This window comes from Rhipicephalus microplus, chromosome 5, assembly GCF_043290135.1.
Source record: "Rhipicephalus microplus isolate Deutch F79 chromosome 5, USDA_Rmic, whole genome shotgun sequence".
NCBI lineage: Eukaryota > Metazoa > Arthropoda > Arachnida > Ixodida > Ixodidae > Rhipicephalus > Rhipicephalus microplus.
Window position 1 is genome coordinate 94257322 of NC_134704.1, and position 21468 is coordinate 94278789.

At 45.4% G+C, this 21468-nt stretch overlaps 1 protein-coding gene across 4 annotated transcripts in view; it reads right to left on the minus strand.

The window, feature by feature from the left end:
- Positions 1–17576, minus strand: part of LOC119174334 (uncharacterized) — a 71048-nt gene extending 53472 nt beyond the window's left edge. For 2 of the 4 annotated variants that reach the window (XM_037425190.2, XM_075895770.1), the window contains exon 1: positions 17212–17576. The gene's annotated coding sequence lies outside the window, so the exon portion shown is untranslated. The remainder of the gene's footprint in view (positions 1–17211) is intronic. The other 2 variants (XM_075895771.1, XM_075895772.1) reach the window with 2 other exon arrangements.
- Positions 17577–21468: the final 3892 nt, after the last annotated feature.

Sequence of the window (21468 nt, forward strand, 5' to 3'; positions counted from 1 at the left end):
ACGTTAAAAAAACGCCAAATGGTAAAAATTTCCGTAGCCTTCCACTACGGTATGCTGAAATAATGGCAAAGCTTGGGTTTTCGCGCGTAAACGCCCTGAAATTATATTGTCGATTCTTCACGCTTCCCAGACAGAGTCGACAGTCTTGCGCTGCAGTTTCCGATTGGCAGCTTGTCAAAACATGGCAACGGTTCCGTAATGATTCGCTTTAGTTATCTGCATTGGCGAGATGTACATGAAGATACGTTAGCAGATTCCGCAGCCAACCACGCGAAACCTTCATTGCATTTTCTAGCAGTGTTTGTGAATGCGGTGGTGCATTACGACCCATCGACCGGAACACCAAAATAAAGCTTCTCCTCTGTATCGAAGCCGGAAGCGATGGATAGCAGTGATCGAGTTGTAGTTTGCACGGATCCCTGCAAAACTGACGGGTTAATTTATGGCCTACGCTTGAAATGTTTGCTTCGGATGTTGCCTCGCCGTCATTCGAGTAGGAATATATCGCTCGACCTCACAGCCAGGGGTCAAATTAGCACGTTTTCGAGCCTGCGGCCCAATGCACACACGCTCTCTCTCTCTGCATGCCCTGGGCCGGGGTTTGCGACGTCAGTGCGTTGACTTATGTTTCTCAAAGAGTGTCAAATTTGCTGACTCTCCGGGCCGTAGCCCTCTTCCGAAGAGGGAGAGGCGGGCACTAGCGGCTGTTATCGCCTTCGACTGCAGAAGCGACGCAGCAGCAGCAGTAGCTTTTGCAGCTCTCGTTTTTGTTGGGTTTCCTTTCTTTCTTTTTTTTCTTCCCTCGAGGTTTCAACACGGTTTTGCGAAGCTCCTGCCGGAGACGGCGTTAGCAGCTTTCGGCGCAAATCTTGCAGGTCCCAGCAGCGCTGACCTGCCAGTCCGAGAAACGTAATTCTCGAAGCTGAAGCAAGCGCACATATGCAGCCGCAAGATTCGCCCTTATGTCAGCTAAGAGAGCGCGTAGGCTTCTTGGCGCGCGTGCGTGACCTGCGGGCAAGCATACAGCCTTCGAGATCCATCCGGAGTGCACACAACGATGATCTCTGAGCTCATAGTCCATAGCATACAGTTTCCCACGATTTTTACCGGAGCAAACTGTGGCGCTGCGGTTGTCCAGCCTCTATGGTAATTATAGGAAGTACGCGGATTTGTCCAACCTTTGCGGCTACGATTTCGAACTCACTTGGGGCTTTGTTACTGTTGCGTTTTGGATTTATTTCCGCATTTAAAAAAAAATTGCTCTTTTAACCCCGTGAGCTTATAGGAATTTATTAGCCGAAGAGGGGCTAGATGGTGCAGTGGGACAGCTGACCTTTTGCCGAAGTTCGTCTCGCGAGCAAGCCGCTGCAGACAACACGTAGCCGCACGAAGCCGAAAGAACGAAGCTTAGGCAAATCCGTGTACCAGCCATAATATCGATGCCGGCTCAAAACGCCAGACATTGCGACTCGCATATAGATTACTGACAACAGAGCTCCCTCTAGTGCATCGTTATGAAATTTCGTTGTTTATAGGAAATTGCAGATTCGATGCTCCCATAAGAAGAACACTGCAGATGTCCTGCACGTGTCGCATTTCTTGCACACGTGTATAAATAAAATGATTACTGTTGCAGCAGGGAATGAATTCAGCGCAATCGTTCAGCAAGATTCTTATTCTATGGGTGAAATGAGATGAGCGACTTCTGCGTTGAAGCGGGGAATCGAATCGCAGATGCAGCAAGTGGTCCACAAAGTAAATGCGAGCTAAATAAACCGGTCCGCTATCTCAGGAACTCTTGGCCCTCACCAAGGTGGAACCCTTCGTCCATCCCAAAAGCTCGCATGACATTTCAATAAAGTTGTTCGAACGACGGAATCTACATGCTGTCACAGAGAATAAATTGTTCACTACCAAATTTGAACTTAAGAAACGCCATACTAAAGGAGTTTGATCCCCGAAGGTTCCTTACATCGCTCACCTTACGCAGGCGCTTGGAATGTGATATAAGATTAGGAGAAGGAAAATAAAAAAATAAAAACGTTTTCGTGCCTGTGCAAAGCCAACGGGTGGTTTGTGGCGGGGCTACCATATTTCCGCGCACAGTTTCAGAACCGTTGGCTAACGTTGTCTTGTGACGGAAAGTGCACATTTTTACAATTATTAGATAGATAGATAGATAGATAGATAGATAGATAGATAGATAGATAGATAGATAGATAGATAGATAGATAGATAGATAGATAGATAGATAGATAGATAGATAGATAGATAGATAGATAGATGCCGGAATGTTGACAATGGTTCAGGAGGCGTGAACTCATTCGTTTGCTCTCGCGCGAATCGCCTAATATTGCGTTGTCAAGAGCGATAAAGCAATGCTTATTTGATCTTTTATCGAACCATTATAAAGTAGCCTCTGCGCAGGAGCGACTGCGGCCGGTTAAGAAGTAACGGAAAGGCGAGAGAGCAAAATCAGGAATAAATTAGGCTGTCTAAATTTTACCTTGCTCCGAGGAAAGGAACGAAACAGTTCGAAAGTTGCAGTGTTTCGGGACATAAGGAAGGAAGGAGCACACACGTGATGCCACATTCCTTGAATCTCGGGTGTTAAACAACATCACTGTATTTGTATAACCGCCTGTGTTAGCGACTGTTGTCTTGAATAATTTGAACAGTGACTTTTGTCTTTTTCGAGAAGACATTCTAAAATGAATGCTGTTGACATCGATCTGGAATCAAGGCGAGTTAGATGTATTAGAAGTGTTGTTTGAGAGAGAGAAAGAGAAATAATGAAAAGACAGGAAAATTACCTAAAGTAAGCCTCAGATTCACTACCCTGTACTTGGGTGAGAAATGGAAATGTGAAAGAATTAATCAGAAGGGCACCGCAAGGCGACAAAACAAACACAACAAAGTCATGGCTACAGTGCCGTTCAAGCTCTGCACAATAACATTGTCGGCGAATAATCACACGTTGTCGGTCAGTTCGGGTGTTCGAAGAAACCGCGACAACCCCCTCAGAGTAGCTCGCTTTGGAGGCCCGAGAAGGCCAGTGATCCTAGGATTTTTTTTTTTTTTTTGCACGTATATTCGACTGGTGGTTTTCGAGCGCTCCGAAGGATTGTGAAATGTGTACATAAAATCGCAAATAAGCCCTGCCGCTTAAATAATGAAGCAAATGAACGATCAGAAAGAAGGAGCATGACCTGCATACCTCCATCGTTCTCGTTGTAGAGCCTTAAGGCTGATGAATTCATCATTTTTAAAGCACATCAGAGCGCTCGCATGGTTGCTCAGCTGGCTTTATGCTGATGGGAGCGCTACTCACTCGGACATGAAGTGGACGCACTCATAGAAAAGGTGCGAGACTCGTAATATATAGGACGCGCGAGTGTTTTGCTGCATCTGTAGATTTCACACGATGAGTTGTTAGCCCGTCATGCCCGTTATATATATATAGTTTGCGTATTATACCAATGTCACATGCTGATGTCGATTAAGTCTAGCTGGTGTCTGTCTTCTCAGCAGTGATTGGTTCTTTTATGCATCTTGCTTGTGGAAACCAAGCGCGATCGAGCGATCTGATCCGGATCAGGCCCGATATCGATCAAAAGTGCCCGTGTGACCCTTAGGGGACCTTCGTGGGGGCCGAGTTGTTGACAGCCTCGGATCCCTTGGCAACGGACATGGAAGCGGCGAGGACGCAAGCGTGCCAGACAGCCGGCGTAACTGCAGGCTGGAGGTCACGTGGCGTTTGCATTCCGCCGGATGCCTTACGAGCGCACGTCTATTCCTGCTTCTCGGGCCGCTCGGCGGATGCCGACGGAACCGGAAATGTACGGGGAGGAACCAGAGGAGCCGCGAGGCGCTGCCACCCGCCGAGTTACATGCCGCTGGGTTTTTTCACGGGGCAATACGTTCGATAAAGAGCGTGAGTCTCCGTCATACGTACTCGGTAGCACGCGCAGTTTTATAGATTTCGAAGAGTACGCCTCCGTGCTATAGGCTGTGACTCGAAAGTCGGGGGTTCAACCCCGGCCGTGGTGGTCGCATTTCGACGGGAGGCGAAATACCAGAGGTCTGTGTACTGTGCGACGCGATTGCACGTTAAAATCACCATGTAGTCGAAATTACGTCTCTACAGTGTCTCACATGCCCGACCATGGGCGTCGGGCCAGGAGGGCGGGGGAGGGGGGGGGGGGTCCACCTTTACCTTCTACGCTATGCCCAAGGTCGGGATCACCTCCCCCCACAATTTTTCTCAAGTTTAGTTGTGTTCGTATACACGCAGACGTGCTAACGAACGCACTAACCTACATAAAGTACGGTTGAACCCCCCTGCCCCCAATCCGAAAAGAATTGCTGGCTACGCCCCTGGTCCCGACTAAATGTGGAATACACCGGTGACTGTTGACGGCCGTACGAATGCTCTGCTTGAAAACTAAATAAATAAGCTGTCTTCAACGGTTAATCGGGAAGTGAGCATCTCTTTTTCATTCGCTTTGTACCGAAGGAAACTACAATTTCAACTTTCCATTTAACTGTTCAGCGTATATATAGAACCAGCATGATGACCTTACAGAGCCGCCGTAAAATAACAAGACCAAAATTTCTTTATCAGCTTTGGAACCGTAAACTTGCACTCGACCCCGCTCCTTATCTAAACCTTTTGCCCCATAGACCCACCAGGAACTTTCACCCTTTTAAATTTAACTCGATTTTTGCACGCACAAACAAATTCAAACATTCCTTTTTCCCGCACACCATTAGTGATTGGAATGCCTTACCATCTAAAACCTTCTTATCAAATAATATTCTTCAGTTGTTTAACCAGCTCGGAGAATAAATTTGTAACGGTGCCTTTATCCTGTGATTGGTTTCCCATATCTAGTTGTGTAAAATCTGTGCTACGCTACTGTTATGATCATTGCTGCCTTGCTTCGTTTTTTTTCTTTTTTATGTTTTGATTTTTACCTTCTTATGTGCCATGTGTCTGAAATATGCATTGATTAGTCCTCTCTTGTTCTCTGGTGTTTTCTTCGATTGTTCATTGCTTATTTCTTCTTGCTCTCAATTTGTATTTCTGTTTTTTTGTTTAAAACTGGTTTTCATCATTGATATACAAACAAACCACTCCTGCTTAAGCCGCCCTTGGCCTGCAGTATTGTATAAATAAATAAATAAATAAATAAATAAATAAATAAATAAATAAATAAATAAATAAATAAACCATAGAGATGGCAGCGACTGCAAAGGTCCTTCTCACAGGCATCTGAAAGCCATTCTTTCCTTTCATTTAGAATTCATAAATAAGCAAGGCTTCGTTCGCCGTCCGGTAGGTCAACGTGAAGGTTTGTACGGCCTTTTGCTGAAGTGTGCGGCCCGAGGGACGGCTTTCAGCTCTCCCATAGTAGAGTACCACGTGCTGTACATCGTTGAACACTTTTAAATGCGAATCATTCCTTAGCGAACTTCGGCGACTTTGAGCGTATCTATCTATCTATCTATCTATCTATCTATCTATCTATCTATCTATCTATCTATCTATCTATCTATCTATCTATCTATCTATCTATCTATCTATCTATCTATCTATCTATCTATCTATCTATCTATCTATCTATCTATCTATCTATCTATCTATCTAATCTAGCCACCTACGACTTTTAGCTCTCCTGGCCGTTTCGTTATTGGTATCAATACAAAGTTTGGTATGGCATATTATGACTGTATGACGAGCATAATTGAATAGTCATAACACGACTATCGTGACATGTAGGTCATTGTTGTCATGATTTATGTTTCAAGCTCATGCTGCTCTTGCGGTGGTTTCTTTCACATGACATGTTGAAAAATTGGCATGGTATGACATGACTGCATGGTGAACACAAGTGACAGACCCTAACGTGGAAATCATGACATGCATGGCATGGAAGTCATGATTCATGACTACGCGCCACGCTCATGGTACGCTCGCAGTCGTGTCGCTAGCTTCACATATACCAAACTTGGTGTTACGGGACGTGAATGGATGACGAAGGCATGTGAGTGGTGCATACATGATAATCATCATATGCATCTCATGTAAAAACATGACTACATGCCACACTCATGATGCACTCGGGGCCGTTGCGCTAGCTTCACATGTACCAAATTGGGTATTACGTGACGCTAACGGTGACATATGGAAATGACACGTGTAAACATGATGTTAATCACATGCGTTTCATGTAACAACAAGACTACATGCCACACTCATGATGCGCTCGCGGCCATTTTGCTAGCTTCACATATGTCAAATTTGGTATTACGTGACGCGAACGGATGGCGAAGGTATGTGACCGGTGCAAACATGGTAATCATGAGATGCGTGTTATGTAAGAACATGACTACGTGGCACACTCAAGGCGCCAAAACATTTCGGCGTGACCGGGCACGCGGGCGCGCCGGCATTCGTTTCGCCTCGTCATGCTGGCAATGCCACGCCAGGCGGCGATCTGCCTGGCTTATACGCGCAGGCGCACACCGTGGTGCGTTGCTATGGCGCATGCGCGTTCGAGCGCGACCGGTGTCCTTTCGTCACGAAGCTAAGCAGACGGGCTGACTATAGTATACCGTCGTCGACGCGAAATGCAACATCTCGCATTTCGAGACGGTTGCCACCGGGCCTCGCCGACAGACGCTGGTCGCGCCTATATTGCCAGACAATAGAGTGCTCGCGTTTTGCTATTGTATAGCGTTGCTGCGCCCAGAATGGGCGCGCGTCAACGTTACGTGCGCTCGCCGCTGTTTCGCTACCTTCACATATACCAAGTTTGGTATTACGGGACGTGAATGGACGACGATGGTATGGGACACGTCCAAACATGGTAATCATGATATTCGTGTCGTGCAAAACATTACTTCATGCTATGCTCATAGCGTGCTCGCGGCCGTTTCGCTAGCTGCACATATACCGATTTCGATATCAGGTGACGTGAATACATGACGAAGGTAAATGAGACGCCCAAACGTGATAATCATGACATGAAAGCCACGTACGGCATCATTTACTTCCGCTGCGTGTTCTTGTGCTTACTGTAAAACTACACATCGAGCTTCCTAATTCATGCGTCGCATATCAGCGATTCCCCCTGTACGTGGGATCTGCCAGTTTTTTCTAAACACATACTAAACGTAATGAACAGGCGGTTCAAATGTGCGTTTCAGACAATTTGTATATTTTACTGGCCAGTATCTGTTGCGACGCGCCTTATTTTTCGAAAGTTTCTGCCGGGAACTTTCGGTCTGACGTAGAACGGCGGCTGCGTTTCCTGCGAGCCCGATTCGCTTAGTTTCGATATGGCATGGATCGGGGGTTAGTAGGGGGGGTTGAAGATTTTTGAATGATGGGTATACGTGGATGACGGGATACAGTTTGATTGAATACTTGGAAAAGTTCAACACGAACATGCAATAAATTATCCCGTTCTACCACAATTCTATGGGAAGAACTACCCTCTATTAGTAACGAATAGGCTATTCAGCGAGCAATATGCGGTGAGGCAGAGCAGCTCCACGTCGGTGCTGAGTCCCGTCCGCCACCCCGCCCCATGAGAATGTGAAATTGTGAATGTAGAAAGGCGTAAATTTAAGGGCTATAGTTTTCTTTATTGGAAACAATATTAATGAGCATTAACTGATAATCATACAAAGGAACGTATTGGGGATGCATATTGAAGAAAGAATTCGCATTACCGTCGGTTAGTTGTCATTGAATTCTGAATGAGTAAAGCATGCGTGAACAAACAAAAGCACAAAAATGCATAATAAAAGACGCACTTGCGACCAAAAAAAGAAAAGCTTTTCTGTAACACTGGAATTCCGGCGCGGTGGTGTAACGGTGACGGTGTTCGGTTCCCGACCCGAAGGTGCGATCCAGGCCGTGGCGGTTGCGCTTCGATGGAGGCTGAATGGTGTACAGACCCGTGTACTCCACATGGGTCGACATTTTTGGGCCTTTCCACTATGGCATCCCTCATGGTTGTGAAAGGGCACATATTATTATTATTATTATTATTATTATTATTATTATTATTATTATTATTATTATTATTATTATTATTATTATCATTATTATTATTAATATTAATATTATATTAGTAGTAGTAGTAGTATTTATTTATTTATTTATTTATTTATTTATTTATTTATTTATTTATTATACCCTCAGGGTTTTCACATTACAGAGGGAAGGGGCATGTTACAAGTAAAAAATGGGAAACAACCCTTGATCATTATATACAAAAACTAAATTTCAATTATTGGCAGAATAATACAGAACTACGTTATAGTAGTAGCATTGTTATTGTTATTATTATTTATCGTTGGAAGCTGCAATCCCAAGTGATGGCACTCCTGATCAGATAGATAGATAGATAGATAGATAGATAGATAGATAGATAGATAGATAGATAGATAGATAGATAGATAGATAGATAGATAGATAGATAGATAGATAGATAGATAGATAGATAGATAGATAGATAGATAGATAGATAGATAGATAGATAGATAGATAGATAGATAGATAGATAGATAGATAGATAGATAGATAGATTCTTGTCAAGGGAAAAGTGACCGTCTCGTGAACCTGAACTTCCCTGCTTAATCCTCAAGACCACACAGGTGCAATCGAACACGCCGTTGCAACGGAGACAGCGCGCGTCGAATGCCCACCGCTCGACCACAAATACGGGGAACGTTCGCCCACGCCTCACCGCGCAACAGCTCGAAACGAACGGCTCTTCTAAGCAGGATGCCGGCGTCTCGGAGATACGGATATCTCCGCGGAGGAAGAGCGCGAACCGTTTAAGATAGCCAGCCCACACGGGGCTTAGTGTTTGACGGCATTGGCAATGGACGGAAGGAAATGTGGGGGATCCCAAAGTGCTATAGCATCTTTTTTTCATCCCCCACGCCCTCTCCAATTTACACACGGTACACAAATTTAGAAAAGGCGCCTCTTGCGTGCACACGACCTTACGCAGACGAACGCCGCACCCCGCAGCTGATCAGAGCGAATATCCGGCGCACCCGTCTCCTTCCAGTAACTGTTACTTCGACCGCCAAACCGCTGTAAAACGAACGGAACCACACTGGACGTTTCCGTGCGCCTTTGCTACCGTCTCAAGGCTCTGCGTTCCTCCTCCGCACTTCATAAGCCGACAAAACCTTGGTGTGGAAGTCAAGATTATCGGACTGTATGTGGCATGCAGTGTCTTCGTCGAAACTATAGCAACGAACCGGGATTTGTCACAGTACCTGAAGTGGGCAGGTGTCTTTGACCATTTAAGTATTGACTTGGTGCTCGTAGCAGCCCTCTCTTTCTCTCTCTTTCCTTGTCTCTGTCTTTTAGACTTATCAACTTCTACGCAATGCAGAGCGGAAAATCTTATCTGAATTCTGGCTTCGTTGATAACCTTCCTGCATATATAGGCGTGCACATGCAAGGTTCTTTTTCAGGAGAGGGCGAAGGGTCGTTGTAGCACCCCCCTCCAGGGTTGCCACTGGTGGCCACTTTTCGCCAAATTGGCAAATTTGAGGGGCCCGTGGTGACCTAAAATCGTAATTGGCGACATGGCGATTTTTTAGCGATTTTCGGCTGAGGTCTCGACTGAGTTAAGCATTCTATCCTGAGCATCTTCAACTAATGGGCGACGAGATTTTTTTTTTGTTTTTTGCAGTTGTTAGACTCACCAGTAGGTCCACTTTTCGCGCAATTCAGTACGTCCATCCTGTTCCTCGTGTACATATCCTCCAAGATCCTGGAGGCACTGTGCATCCATTAGCAAGCTCCAAGCACAATTATATCTATAGGTCAGCGGTGTTTTTGCGTGCCGCGAGGTGCTGGCGTGTACAAAGTTCTTCAGGGGCTTCCAGAACTTCAGTGATGGTTAGGCCGCGTGTTCCGACCCCAGCCTTAACTGCTTTAAATAGCTTGTCGACTTAATTCTTCTTCCCTGCTCTAGTACTGCCTTATATTTTATGTTGAGTTTAATTTTTTTATTAGCATTCTTTTCAGGCCGGCGTTGGATTCTTTGGACAGTCTTCAGAAACTGCATTGATGCGAACGTTTAGCGTATAGATACGCTCGCACAGAAAACCTGGCACGTGAATTGCGACGGTATATGCGCTACTTTTGAATTGTTGCGCCTTTGTTGGGGAATTAAGCTGAATTATAAAACACGATAACGTACACTCAATGAAATCCTCGAAATTTGCAAGACTTAAGGTGACGCACGCCATTTCTGTCACCCCACCGCGGTGGTCTCTCGGCTGCTGACCTGCAGGTCACGCGATAGAGTCCCGGCTGCGGCGGCTGCCTTTCCGATGGAGGCGGAAATGGTGTAGGCCCGTGTGCTCAGATTGGGGTGCACGTTAAAAAGCCCGGGTGGTCGAAATTTCCAGAGCCCTCCACTATGGGGGCGCTCGTAATCATAAGGTGGTTTTTTAACGTTAAATCCCACATATCAATCCATAAATCACCACCCCTGTCTTGTTGTAGCGACTGCTTTCGATACAACTGAAACAGTCGTAGACTTCTCTTACGAGGTGGTATCCAGGGAAGCTGATGGTGCGTACGAATGCCCTCTCCGAGTGCTACCATGGTGAAGCACATGCAACTGGCATTAATAAAACTTCAATATAATTAAGAGGCCACTGACGGTATTGTCCTTCACGGGCATATAATTAGCAATTTTTATTACTATGCACACATTTAGGGTGGCGACTGTTTTAGCGAAATGTGAAGAAAAATGGTGACTTCTGGCGACTTTTTGCTCGTCGTTTGGCGAATTTCACACGAAAGTCAGTGGCAATTCTGCCCCCCTCCCTCTGGGGCTGAGTTTGCAACCCGTCTAGTCTCCCTCGCTATATAGTCGATGTATGGGGCTGCAGTCTTGCACCCCCCTGACCCTCTCCTATACGCACGCCTATAGGCCTGCCAGTTCATCTTTGATTCTCTCTCTGGTCGTTCTTGTTGGCGTTCTCTCAAAGTCCATACCTATTATTTGACTTCACATACGGTCTTGAGGCTGCTACTATCACCTTATATAATGACCATTTACAGGTGCAGCACACAAAGGACTCGCAAGTTGGAGGCATCGCTGCATGCCCAACCGGCAAACACGGAATGCATGTGCCCTCAGTTTCGTAAAGGAGTAATAAGCGTTATTACCGCCTTCCCGCCGCGCCATAAAGCTTGATACCATTAATGTCATTACATATAGTGCGTTGCCTTTCACGGGCATGCAGTAGAACTACGCCTTGTGTGAGTGCACCCGTTTTAATGCACCAACAAAAGTATTTTCCGATACACCCAAATAGACTGGATAATTCCCCTTTTGACGGGACAAGGGATTCTGCGACAGAGCACAGACTCCGCCCTGAGCCCAAAAGGCTTTGAATGTGGTATTACGTTTTTTGTTGTTTTTTTCGCGCACAACTGGATTTAAGAAATACTTGTTACAGTGTCGCATTTTTCTTTTATCTTTTTATTCTGTTGTTATCCTTTCTTTACCATCTCGTTTCTGAGATCTCTCTTCTTCCCTTACTTCCTTCCCCATTACAGGGTAGCACGCGGGTCTAACGAATGGCTCACTTTCCTGCCCTTCCGCTTGTTCCTTCGTTACTTCTCTTTCTCCAGTAAAACTACTCCAGCGTGTATGGACAGCCTCCCTCCCCCTCTCCCTCTCTTTCCCTAACGGCTGTTTCGATGACACTGTTCGGGCCGCAGTCGTCTCGTGTGTCCGCGGTGGGCAACGCGCTGACAACCGGCTGTCGCGAATCGAAGATGAATTTGGTGCCGGACAGGCATGGCCCATTACGTTATCCGAGGGTGCAATGGAGCACTGCCGCTCGCGTAGCAGAAAGCTCGCCGCGCCCATCCTCGATAAGACTTTCCCCGCCTGGTGCTATACTCGGCAATTCATTACCCGCATACCCACGCACATCCAATGCGTGCCTCTGCACATTATGTTTTAGAGTGCGTGTTTGTGTGTGTGCGTGCATGTGTGTGTGTTCGTGCGTGCGTTCGTGAGTGAGTGCGTATTTTTAAAAGAAGTTGTTGGGTTGCTACCATGACGAATTTCCACAGTGGCGCTCGTGGTGGTGCATGCAGTGGTACTTATTTGCTCAGCTTCAAAGATGAAAGACGCGGGTTCGTTCCACAGTACTGTAAGTGCCTTTCTATGGACGCAGAATGCTATAGACGAATGTGTACTTATACTTCAAGAGCACGTTAAAATGCTCCAGGTGGCCACACTTTCCGGCCGGGGACCATGCTTGGTGTTCCGCGTAATCATATCGCGGTTATGGCAGGTAAAGCACGCGCGCACACACACACACACACACACACACACACACGCACACACACACACACACACACACACACACACACACACACACACACACACACATATATATATATATATATATATATATATATATATATATATATATATATATATATATATATATATATATATATATATATATGTGTGCGTGTGTGTGTGTGTGTGTGTGTGTGTGTGTGTGTGTGTGTAATTATTCTAACAACCGTTACATGTAAGAGATTCGGTGCACCCGAACCAAGTGCCTTGAGTTCGCTACTTAAAAAAAATTGCTAAATCACATAAAAGTCAAGCAGACGCAGAAGAGGAGCCCAAAATCAGTTCAGGATAGTAAAAGTTGGCTTTCAAAACTGACTATGGCGTATTTTGATGGCACAATGACAATTCTGCACAAAGATCAGCATATGAGTACAGAATTCTTTCAAAATCATCTCACATCGCTGATTCCACGGAAATAGACCCACATCAGGAAAGAAGTAAGGTTGTCCGAAATGTTGCTCTTTCACCCCGACGTTCAGAGGTGATCGACACGTCACTGTGACGCAACTAATCAGGAAGCCCTTTCTATTTTTACTTCGTCGCAGTAGATGGGATCACTCGAAGTGTTTGGCACGCATTGTAGTCCGTCTTTACTGATATAGCCCCATATACAGTCTCGACCCTGATTACTGAACGTAAACGACGAAAACGATTGGTGAGAACAAGTTCAAGGTGGCGTCACCGTTCCGTCTATCCGTTCTCTGTGCACTGCCCCGTCCACGTGATCGCGCGAGCCGCCGGCTTTGCTTCGCGGCGTGGCGAGTACGCCGGCGGTTGCGGGTTCTTTCAAGGCGTGCTCAGGAGCATGCGCCGCCTAATAAACATGGATACCTGATCAGAATGCTTCAAACCAAAAATGAAGTTGGTAAGCGTCATTATTTCGCAGGCTGTGCGCATTACCCGAAGTCGTCGCTTATCTTATTTAACCATGCACCTCGGAATAAAGCACGCATCGCTTGTCACGAAAGAGGCAGGCACCTGTTATCAAGCCCAATCACGATATTCTTTGGCGCCAGAGAGGAAAAGAGGAGGAAAGGAAGGACAGTTCTCCAACCGGCTGGATACCCTTTGATAGGGAAAGTCGTCGCAAGCGCCCAAAGCCTGGGGGATGCTCGGGTGAGCAAGGACTAATCGAAGTAGCACTCGTGCAAAGCAGGTGTGCATGTCAGTTAAAGGCGCGCACGCTCCTTGGCTCACTACGTCACACCCCTCAACCGCCGCAACACCATGAGCAAAGCCAAGTGCTCTCGCGCTCGCTGTCCATGCACATCTCTCTCTCTCTCTCTCTCTCTCTCTCTCTCTCTTTCCTTTAACCCTATCCTTTTAATCCCACCTCGCCACCATCTCTTGTGAGCTACTGTTGAGGTGTCGCACGCTGATGCAGACAGTTACGGGGCTCACTTTTCTCTTCTGTTCCCTCTTATATAACCATGCATAATCTATTACGCAAAGGTGGTTCGGACTGCACATTTTCGAGTTTGCAAAGTTTCTTCGCGTACCAAAGTGAGCTTCTTTGGTCATCCTGAAAATGTAGCACATCTGAAGCAGCTCAAGTGTTTCTTCCGCCAATTGTCCCTGCGAAATAGGATCACTTATTCAGTAGAAGCTGCTAAACGTAGATTCTAAGGCAGTGAATTGCACAACTCGTCATAAGTGGTCTGGACCGAATCAGGAGAAAAAAACAAACAAACTTTACACACACAGCGCTGTGCAATGTTGGCACTGTGTGCATTGCCGAGTGCGGTCGTCTGCTTTGTATTGCGTTGGATCAAACTACCAGCTTGTTTAAATGCAGTATAACCAGCCCTTATAACCTCGTTTGTCCAGATGTAATCGCCCTGAAAGCTGATTACATTATAACAAATTGGCGTCACAAGAAATAATAAGAAATCCTAGGAAAGAAGGAAAGGAAGGAAGGAAGAAAGAGGGAAAGAGAAAGATGCTGGTCAGCCCCGTGAACGGATAGGGACACTTCTTCAGAAACAATATAGTGAACTTTTCGTGAATCTCCCCAATTTCTCATAATTTATGAACAGATGTTGCGCAGTAGCATTTTTAATGTTAATATGGAAATACTTTTCAGTGAGAATCCCAGGTGGTCTAAATGAACCAGACACTTCCACTACGGCATGCCTTGTAGTAATATATTATTATTATTATTATTATTATTATTATTATTATTATTATTATTATTATTATTATTATTATTATTATTATTATTATTATTGTTTCGGATGTTATGCGTGGCGAAACGAAGCACTCTGTTAAAACTCCCGTTTACTTTTAACCACCTGGGGTCCTTACTTAAAGCTTCCTTTAGTAAGAATGACCGTATTAACGAAGGTAGTCGACCAGGATCAGTAAACACTCGCGAACATCAAATTACTTGAGTGCGTGGTTCTCAAGCCATGTTTCTGATATACAGAGTGTCCCACATAACTTGAGCCAGGAAATTGAAAGTGAGAGGCACTTAGGAGGTAAATTGAACCAAGCGCATACCACTCGCAAATCCTTTTTTTCTTCCTTGTAACAATGCCTATGATATCACTGCCACTGAGAATGGTTTGTTGGCTCGAAGCGTGTGCGTGTTTACAAATGCATGACTGTGACGTTGTTTTCGCTCCCCAATATTCGAGTGTTTTTTTTCTTCTCTTAAAATATCTTGAGTGATGTTGTATTTGTTGTATCTTGAAACTATGGAGTCAAATTATTATGTGTACTTCCCCTACGTATTGCCTTTCGGCGATGTAGGTGAACTGTAAATAAATAAATAATAAATAATATGTTGGTACCCAGGTTATTTTTTTTATTTCTCCCCATTCTAATAATTAATAATTCTTAATTACATTTTTGATTATGGGCTTCAAACCCAAAATATGAACACTGAGATATACAGCACTTTCAGAAACCACCGAGTGAATTAGTTCCTGTACGATACGTCTAGCGCTGTTATTTTTTCCGCGTTTTAAAAAGCCTATAGCAGCACTATAGCAGTGCGTTTGCGATCCGTCACACGCCCCCCCCCCCTTTTTTTTTTTCCAACTTCGCTGGCTTTCTTTACAACGTAGAAAAAGTAACAGCGCGAGACGTATTGTACAGGAAACAATTTAGTCGGTGGTTTCTGAAAGTGCTCTACATGTGAGTGTTCATATTTTGGGTTTCTAGCCCATAAATAAAAAATTTCACCCCTGAAGTGTCCTTCATTTTCAAATTCTTGGCTTAGGTTATGTGGGACACTGTGTATACACGTATCATTGTGAAGCGACGGGCCCAGCTGGGATTTGGTACGCAGTAGCGACGACGCCACGCCCTCTTTTAACAAATATATGCACTATAGCTTTTTCTAACAACTCATCTATAGAGATAAGGACCACTTAGCGATTCGCCAGCCAGTGACCACTGTTAAGCTGGGATACTACGTTGTTAATTGTTACAGTCCCCACACCGAGGCCATACCTAGTAAATTTTTTTCGGCGGTCTTTAGGTGTGGAACTGTTATAACTTTGGCAGCTGGTGGTCGACGTGTAGGCGTGTGAATATATATATATATATATATATATATATATATATATATATATATATATATATATATATATATATATATATATATATATATATATATATATATATATATATATATATATATATAGTACAACCCGAAAAGTTCACGCATCAAAAATATTGAGGGTATCAAAACCGCATTGACTGCCCCCTTCCCTCTAGCCACGGTCCTGCCTCGCGCAAAGTGGCCTTTCTAATGCAGGTGACCTGTTCGCTATAGTCGTTAGCGATCGATATGTATCAATAAACCTCCACCACTGCCGTTCACACGTCACGCAGGTAAACAATCACTCTGTAGTCCACTTAACGGTGGAAAGCTTCAATCTGTGTGCATGCCCTTGATTGAAACCTGGTTTATTTCATCTCTTCCTTATAATTCGATGACGAACAAAATGAGGTGCATTGCGCGGTGCATGGGAAAGTCGTATCACAACAGCAATGAGTATTTTGAGTATATAAACAAGCTCATAGCTATACTTTCGTTACAGTTTCTGTGCGCAGCTTCTATTGCATTCTGATACCCTACATTATTGCCCGGTACAATCAGAACCATGGAGTGCAATATCGGCTGAAATAACGGAAGCCGAAGCAGACATTCGCCAGTAATTCATAAAAACAATGTTTTTCGAAGTTGTGACTTCATCGGTTAGCATATGTTTGATCAGATGAAAAGCGAAACTACCGAAAATTCTATGGTGCATATTACGTCAGTCACATAATTTTTTTCATACGAAACCGGATTGATGCATGCAGACATTAACGACGTTACTTTGTTGACTGATACAATGATAAATTCAGCTCACAAAAATGCTGTGAGTGAACATGCGCATGTGCGCAGCACAACACAGGTAACAGTGAATCTAGCACGGCACATTCCGCAGTCAAAGGTGTCGCTTATCAAGAGCAAACAGATGGCATCAACACCACGTGTCACACCAGTTACTGCGCTGGTATATCCATAAAAGTTTTCAAATCGACCCGACAGTAACGACAGAGACCTAAAGGTCTACGCGCCTTTTAAGATTGTTCAAAAACCCACAGAAATTGATATTTCAATGTTTTCATTGCAGGTTATTTGAACAAAAAAAGCAAAAAAAGAGAACGTTTTGTGACATATGCGAATGGAATTAGCAGTGCACGCGTATGATCGCGCATCTCCCCTCCCCGTCTTTGCATGCGGTCTACGAGCGATGGTTGAACAACGGTATTGACTTACTGTGTCACGCCAACTCCTCGCGTCCAGCGCAGATGGACAGAAGAGACACGTGACGAAGGGTTCTTCTCGTTCGCTCATGCAGCCGATGACGAAGCTCTCGTATAGGGAACTTCGAGATCGCCTTCAACATTCGCGCCCCAAAAAAGTCGGAAATTCGCGCGCCGCCCCTGTCAGCCTCGAGGAAAAGTCACGGTCGCCGAGGGATAGTCGACATTGCATTCTAAACGTCCACGGAGAAAACCCTCTCCGAAACCTCACAAAGAAGCGGGCCGCCCCCTGGCGTCGAGTAACGGCAACCCGCGGCGGTACTTAACGCGCACTCGCGTGGTTCGGCAAACCGGGCGCGAGCGGTTTGCCGGAGGCAGGCAGGCGGCCCCTTTCTGCTCTCCGTTCGGGGGAGGTCCCATCCCGAGCCGGCACCTCCCAACGCGCACCGAGGCCTGGCCCTCTCCGACGCGAGACCTGATGCAACAGGCCGCCTACGGAAGCTGGCAGAGGGGCGACGGGAGGAAGCGAAAAATTAAAGAAAAAAGTGAGCGAGAGAGAGAGATGGTGAGAAAACAAGTTGCCGCTACGACTGGATCAGCTTTCTGGCGCTGCTGGTTTCCAGTGCCGACTCGGACGGACGGCGCCGCCAAGGGACGTCGTCAACAAGACGAGAAGACGTCAAGGGAGGAGCGCCCGTCCCACCACCAAAGGGAGCGCGGTGCGCCGCCAGTCGCGGTTGCCAGGACGGGAGTCGAATTCGTCCTGGACTCGCTCAAAAGACTCAAAGAAAAAAAAAAAAAGAGATGCAACGTGATCGTGCCTAGGCTCCTGCTTCCCCCAGACGAATGCACTGGCGGTAATCCAGCCGAGTCTGGTTTAATATGAAGTAACCCCCCCCCCCCCCCATCTTACTGCTCCTGTACTGCGGCTCAATGTACGAGCGTAACAGCTGTGTGTGAATTTTTAAGCTGGAAGTTGATGAGCTGATATAGTGAAGTCATGTCGAAAGAGCCACTATCATGTTTGTGCACTATGCACGCATTCTATTTCACTGGTTGCAACCAAAGTAGGTGCTGTACTGTTTTGGGAAAAATGTATCAACTATCGTTTAATGAGATTTACAGCAATTGCAAGTCAATCTTGTTCTCCTGAAAATTAATCAATCCTGGGTTTATGCGATGCCTAAAGGAGGTTAATTCTGATTAAAGTTATTTAGCGTATTAAGGGACACCGAGTTATGAGTTCAACGACGAAGTACACCCAAATATACGTACATGGGTGTTTATTACGATGGTTATTATTAAACGAGTCTTTCAAACTAATCGATGTCATTTGTGGTGCGCGCTAACGTTTCTATACAGCAGGGCACCGAAACTATGGGCATGTCACCGCGGCATTGATCTGGCACCGATATCTGCTCGTTTGGTTGGATTGAGCCGACGTATATTTTCAATGACTGCATGGTCAGTGAAACGCCTTATACATTTGCCACAACTAAGATATTTAGAACGCACGAATTCTCTATGAAGCAACATGGAAATTGAAGAGTGTACTGTGATCTATAGCAAGTAAGCAATAAATACAGTTCTTATGTCCCGCAAAATTTTTTTTCACCGAATGGGTTTATCTGCGACTCACGCTCTTCCGAGATGTCTGATGATGTAAAATGAACACAAAGCTAAACGTATAAGGCGGGACGTGCTGAAAAAAGTGCAGCCTGACAAAAGACTGACTGAATCATAAATTTCTAAAACATCATGACTGCGCATGGAATGATGATTCTGACTAAAGCTATTAAGCAGCGTGCTCCAAATATCTGGCCTACACCACGAACATCTTTCGGCCGCCATTGAACGCTCACATTAATGCGGCTGCATATGTGCCAAAATAAAAATCGAAATCCCGAAACATGAGAATGTTGCATGAACGTACCGTGTGGCGTGGCAACAATCAAAATGTGTGGTTTCCCCGACTACAAACAGTGTCTTCGATTCCCCATTCTCTTTGGGCGTGCTTATTGTGATAGGGTGAAAGCCTTGCATGTTTCGTGAGTCGAGAGACTGCGCAAGATTTTGGGAGACCTGCAGAGGCCCTGCAAGTTTTAACGGCAGCAGGATGTGAACGAAAGGGCAGCTTGTAGCCGGCGAATACCGATCCTGCAACATTCGTATAACACACCCTTTACTCTGCACCAGCTTAGCTACGGGTGCAATTGTAATCTCGTGTACTTTATCGGGTCTATCTGTGCCTTTAAACATGGGAGTGTTAGTCAGCACCGCTTTTAGCCGTGACGACTATATAGCAGCGAATTAATCATCCCTCGCATACTACCAGAAGGCCTCAAGCCTGCCAGAACAAGCCCTCCTTCTGGTATAGACTGTTATAGCCTGTTAGTTCTCAGTAAGGTAGCACCTATCAAAGAGATGCAAGCCACAAATTCCCATTCTTCGATTCATTAATAATTCCTACGCGCTCAATAAGAAAAATCGCGTGTATACGATAGTTATAACCGCGTTTTCAATAGTAATCAGGTTCCTGGCACATCAATCGTATGGGCAGTCATATAGAGAGAAGGGTCTCTAAGTCTGCCCCATAGATTGACTCAATAGAAAAGGGGGCACCTGCACCCCCCCCCCCCCTCCCTAGAGTTACTGTGTATTCTACTTTTATGTAGCGGAGTTGCGATAGTACACCACCTTGGGTTCAAATGCCTTGCGGGAAAGCCACTCACCACCCTCGAAGGAGCAGCACTCGCGGTTCGGAGTACTAGCGTTGCTTCATTTACTTATTTTTCGATTTCTTTCTATTTTTATGAAGGTATACGAGCAAAACACCTTTGCTCTGGTGACGCCTATAGAAGCGTTGATTTTATGCTTACGTTCTTGGAATGTAATCATGAAACAAAGTGCGTCGGCCCATTGAACCAGTCAGATATATGTTTATATATAGTTGGTGACACATTAGCTTCATCTTCTTTTCCGCAGTTTTCCTTTCTCATTTATAGATATGAAATTGCTTTCGTTTTCACTTTTGGTCACGATCGAGCCAGTTGCACAATCGGGCCAGTTAGGGATGGAATTTTTTTCGTCGCGTTGGTCTCATTCGTTAACTGTGTGAGGAAGCCAGCTACGATTTTATAGTTTTCCAACTGAATCGAGCTGGATAGCGATCGACAGTAGCAGTTTGACGCCCGTGTTACGCGCGGCTCTCGTATTTCGCTCTTATTACAATTGCGGCTCATGACATCTAATGTGAATGATTGTTCAACAGCACTGTCGCGTCCAACTTTTCTTTCGTTTAAGGTTTTAAAGCTGCAACAAATTCACGCACTAGCTACAACACCTCGCCGATTTGAATAGTCGTAGTTTAACTTCGCCCTTTATTTCTTCCGTTTTACCCGTCGGAGCAAGTTGGTCGTATGCAGTCGACAGACGCTGACCAACTCTGCATGTATAACGTATTCACTGCATCTGTGGATCATACAAACAAAGCAAGTTCTTCAGTGCCATGGATAGATTAAAAAAAAGCCAAGCGTTTATTTATTCCTCACTTGACACTAATATTTCAATTCCAACCTCTGCTGCTCCCGCGTCTAATCACATCGGCTGTACGTCGTGCAATTCAACACAGAATGCACTTGGTAACACATTTCTCGGGACCAACAGGCAACATGGCTTCAGTACCGAAAAAACACGTCGAGAATAAAATCAGCCGATGTCAACCACGCCTGATCTGCCCGGAATCTGCGAAGCATTTGCGTTGTCTGCGTAGTGTTGGCTTCTCCGCAGTGCCAATGAACCATCTATCTATGACCCCGTGATGGCTCTTAGCGAATAGGGGTGCTGAACTCCAGCAGGTGGAGTGAGCGGCGCCCGGAAAAGAAAAACACAATTCTGTTACATGAATGCACATACAGTAACTCTACTTCCCCCCCCCCTCCCCACTGAACCTTCAGCCCCCTGAAGGGGAATCCTTGCGCACGTATGCCTATGCCTGCAGTTCACCGACTACAACACCTATTTCCTTCTCAACGAGCCCCGAAGTAGCATCTACATCAGAGAGGAACAAAGCAGCATTGTCTAGTGGTGGAGAAGCCCCACATAAAGAAAAACAAAAGTAATGAAAGCATCTTGTATACCACAGCGCAATCACACAAGGACCCCGCACACGGAGCACACGCAGGCGCCTTTCCTGCGCCCTTGGGTGTTCGCGCATATACACCGACTTGCGCTAATTGCTCTATGCGCTGTACTCCGTAAAACAAAAACA